Below are 5,118 nucleotides of genomic sequence, written 5' to 3' on the forward strand. Positions count from 1 at the left end.
TCTTTTCAAGCCAGGAGACTGCTGTCCAAGTCACCATGACATCCCCAGTGTTCTCACTCGGCCAGTAGTTAGTGCTTCCTCCTGAGGGCAGCTTCTAAAGGGCTCTTAGATGTGGGCACCTTGGCCAGGCCCCAGGAGGTACTGTCCTGCCTTCCACCAGGACAATGGCGGCCTGCCTCCCTTACAGTGGCTTCCATAGAGAGCGTGCTATTCGGATCTGGTTCACTTAACCCGACTCTCTCCTTCTAGATTCATGGTGCATGTTGCCAACAACAAACAGGGAAACAGCAGGAAAGCTGTGGGGCTCTGGCATGCAAAGGAAGGATGCATTTTTGAGTCTATAGATGTTCAAGTGGTTGAGCAGAAATCTTTGTGTATACTCCCAAACAAACGGCACCCCTGTCTAGGAAAGCAGGAAAGCGTTTAGAATTATACAGTAAACTAAACTGAAAAGACACAGAGCTGATTTTCTCCATTTTAGAATAAAAATATACCTATAATAAAGTTCAATGAAAAATACACAATTATTACTAATCTTTCTAGCCAGCCACCATATTTAATGAAGGATGACTCTAAATATATGCTTTTTCAATGAAGATTGAGCAAAGGATCTTTGTGAAGCTGGTAGAACCATGAAATTCCTTTCACTGTGAACCCTTAGTAGGACCAAAAAACATTCTCACCATCAGCGGTCTCGCTAACCAATAAACCCTCATTGGTCCATACCATGGAGCCTCAAGCACAGGAGAGAGAAGATTCTGGTGACCCACAAGACACATTTCTATGGGAATTGAAAATACAATGACCTCAATGTTTAATAACGTGGTTTCTTGTTTTTAACTCTTCGACTCCTTGGCTTTCAGCAATTAAATGACGACTGCCCATTTCTCACCTCCTGCTTTGTCTTGAACAAACTTTAGGAAAGCTTCCTTACTTCTTAGGGACCCTTGGAGGCACAGTAATTAGGAGTTGGGCTGCTAATGGCAAGGTTCCCAGTTCGAAGCCACGATGAGGCTTTTTACTCTCATGAAGAGTTAGTCTGAGAAACTCACAGGGGCAGTGCTACTCTATCCTATATAGTCACGATGATTCAGAATTGACGCCACAGCAGTGAGGACATTTCCTATTCCTAACTGGTGTGTGGGCTCTGCTTGTACCCAAGACTGAGTAAGCACTAAAAAGTGCATCACGTGTCTTATGGCACTGAAGCACGTATCCTGTTCAATCCTACCAGTCATGCCACCTTGCCTGTCAGTGGTCAACCAAGGGACTGCATGAGAATGTCATGCACCAAATCATCCAGGCTCATAATTACAGGTCTGGAAAGCTGAGTGGTGGGGGAAGACTCTCACGGTGATGAGATATAAATAAATCTTAATACACATTCTCATGACAGGACACAGTCCCTCTAATAATCCCCCCATAAAAGAACTGCCACATGGGAGCTACCATAGAAGATGAATCATTTCTGGGTCTGGCTACTTCACTATGCCTGAGGTTATCTGTAGGTCAGAGCAATCAGGTGGATAGCCAACCCACTTTAAAATGTAGCAATCTCTGTTTTGACATCTCTTGCTGATACTGATCAGAGATTAACCCCCCCCCCCCCAGGGCTATGTTGCCTGTTTATGATATCACGCATTGATTATGTTTGTTAGCTGTATGACGTGCGCTTGTCTTATGAAAGATCTGTAAGCCCCATTATATAGACCCACTGGAAAATACATTCTCTCAGTTCTGACATGGGACAAGGAGCCCCTGTGTCCTGCTGTCTGTCTGTCTTCAATATTTCTCACAATTGCAAAGTTGCTCCCGGGGACCCGTTTGAGTGTTGGGGACCCCCTCACCCCGACACTTGTCCAATTCTCCATTAAAAGGGTCTGTGGACTTTTTCTCACTCTTCCACACCCTATACAAGCAAAGTCTTTTTCTGGGAAGTCTTGGGTTTGAAGGGTCCTCCTTATGATAATAGCCCCTCCCCTCTCTTTTCTGAATAAAGTCTCTTTATAGCTAAAACAGGATTTTTGCCATCACGCGTATGTAATATTTTTTCTTTCTTTTTTTTTGGCCTTGTCTTGGTGTCATATGCCTGATTGGTTTAGTTTAATCTCTAAGGAGGACCGGATGTTCATATGGTATATTTACCTGGAAAGATACGATTTTGAGAAATATCATTTTCAAGATAATTTTGTTTGTGGAGCTGGGGAAAACGAAAGATGAACTGACTAAGTGCAAATGGAGTGGAAAATATCTGTGGTTTGATTTAATGGCGAGGAGCCCTGCAGCGTCTGGGGACACTTGTTTCTTTTCGTTTTTGGCTATAGCATGTATCCAGCGTCTGCCTTGGAAAAGCATCTCAGTCCTGTAGCCAATGAGGTTTTCTGGCGGGCAGATGGCAATGCACTTTTTCATTGCCCTGGACAGGGACACGTCTTTCCCCTCAGCTGTCGTGAGGATTTCTGGAAGACAAGCCTCCATAGAATGCTCATTCTGGCAGGTTTGATTTTTCATGTAATTCTAATTGGAAGAGTCGGGAGTAATTGCTATAAGTTGACCAATAAAAATTTCTCCCCGGGGAAATATCTATACAGAGTTGTTGCTAATGATGTCAAGGTCTCCAGTTTCTTCCACAGCTGATGCCTGGTATAAATTCAGACTTCTCTCTCGTGCCTTATCTGGGTAGATATTTTTTGAAGACCCATTCTCCCTTTGCTACCACAAGGCCCCTAAACATTCTTGCATAGCTTCTATTTTATGTTTATGTTTCCTTGATGACTCTCTCGAGTCAGTAACAGCATCTGTTCCCACAGTTTGGAGGGCATTACCACGAGAGCGCCTCTTGACACTGTATGATCTACGATGGACACTTCTTCTTGACTGCATTTTAATCAGATTCGCTCTTCTCTGCTTCCAAGTGTTTGCTGCATCGTGGCATTGACAAATAGGGGCTCTCACCAGCTCTGTTCATAAATTCATAAGAAAATTAGTTTACAGGTATGACACTGTAGGTTATTTTTATTTATTTATTTTTTTACTTGCTCTGGCCTACCAAGGTCTGGTGGGTTTTGCTCTTTGTTAGAATGCTGAGTGATGCCTTGGTGGTGTCCCTGCCTGGGTTTATTCATTTTCAGGTAAGCAGACATTTATCTGATATGTGCTTATGCCACATTAATAAAAATGTTTTAGATAGCACAATTCTCTATATCCAAGCTATGCTTTGAACTATCATTTGTCTTATGGAAATGTCGCTTCCAAAATTATATTTATAATCTCATATTAAATGACTTTTTATGAAATAATTTCAAAGCACTGAAGAAAGCAGGCATAAAAAGAAATTATTTAAGTGCATGCATTTCCAAAATCTATTACTGTTCACTCCTAGGGCCGTTCTGTAAGTCTTGTCATGGAGTCATATGATGAAGGAATCTGATAAAGTTCATCTTACAAATTATCTCAGGGCTGTGCTCCCTGAAACGCTTTCTACAGGGCAGTAGTTTAGAGAACTGACAATGGGTTCAATGGGTAAAAAACGGTAAGGAGAACATATGGTCTAAGAGATTTATATAACAGGTTGAATTGTATTCATTATTATATGGTTTCTCATATCCTTTAAAATGCTAATAAGGATTGGCAACTCCAAGAGGCAACTATACAGCACTTTGCAAGGTCAGATGACCACAGATTTATTTTTTCCAACATATGTTGTCAGGTCTATGTATTGTCAAACATCCTCAGACAAGTACCAGTCTAATGAGCTACCCTTATGCTTCAGAGGAAGAAACGGGAGCCCAGGGAGAGAAGTGACTTGCCCAAGATCACCTAGAGCCTAGGTCCTGGACAGTAAATTGCAGCCTCAAAGCTGGCGTTCTTTCCATTATCCAACAGTCTCCACGCAGTTGTCCCTCTTCTTATGAGGATCATTATTAGAAGAGTTCCAATGCTACTTTACATTTTTAGAATATGATTTCAAAATCAAAGTAAAACGGAAAGTTTTGAAGGAAAACATCAACCTATTGAATTTACCTTGCTGTAGCAGGAAAGCACACACTCACTTCTTAAACTGCGACTAGGAAGACTCGTGAATTGAGGGAGACACCAACCCCATTAAGTGAGAAGGATGACTTGAACTAAAGATCCTCCAGCTAAGTGAGATCTGGTCTAGGGCATAAAGGAATGATAATATAGTCACTTGATTGGTTGCTTTTTAGTTGAGGTCGTAAGAATGGATTGAAGGTTGGGAAATGGTCTTTTGTTGAATAATTAAGTACATGGTTGATTTAGGGAACTAATTACAGGAACTTCAATCCTAGGCAGGTGTTATCCGGGAAGCATTATAAAATGCTAGGGTTGATGTTAAACAGCTTCAATCAGGTGTTTCAGGAATTTTTAATACCAGGACCTCATTCTTCAGTAACAGATAGTTAAAACAAACCCCTTTTTAGTTGTCAGGGAAACGAGATAAGACTGGCTCTAGAACCTTTCCAAACTAACTTAAAAAATTTTTTTAACATTGAATTCATAAAGAAATATTGCTTAGGTTCACTTTACACAAAAATATATCCATGCCAAGATTGCCTTCCTTAGAGTGTATTTTTTTTTTTCATATCCTGCTTGATTCTCAAAATAAAATGTTCCCAAAGCAAAACCCACCAGCCAACAAAACAACCCAGTGCCATTGAGTCCATGCTGACTCATAGTGACCCCCGGTGAGTTTCTGAGACTCTCACTGGTTACGGCAGTGGAAAGCCCTGTCTTTCTCCAGTGGAGATGGCTGGTGATTCCAAAATGCAGGCACGAAGATCACAGCCCAACTCGTGACCACTACACCCCCAGGGCTTCTTCAGAGCCCAAGGCTTCTAGCAAGTAAGGAGCCACATCTCAGGTGCCTGCGAAAAGTCTGTGTCAACTCCATTGACTCCAGCTGGGCACGCATGGGACATAAAGTCTTGGGAAGCATGTAGAAAAGACTCATTTCATTCAACACAAATCTGAGTTTGATTCCATCATTGAGTCTTAGCCAAAAGTGTTCATGAACTTCTCCTTGACAACACCTACTTGATAAGCAGTTTTGTTTCCAGAGGCAAACACTTCTGACTCTTTTATCTAGTTGTTGTTTTT

Source organism: Echinops telfairi, unplaced genomic scaffold, assembly GCF_000313985.2.
Source record: "Echinops telfairi isolate 266 unplaced genomic scaffold, ASM31398v2 ScPeMD7_10;HRSCAF=50, whole genome shotgun sequence".
In the NCBI taxonomy this organism is placed as follows: Eukaryota; Metazoa; Chordata; class Mammalia; order Afrosoricida; family Tenrecidae; genus Echinops; species Echinops telfairi.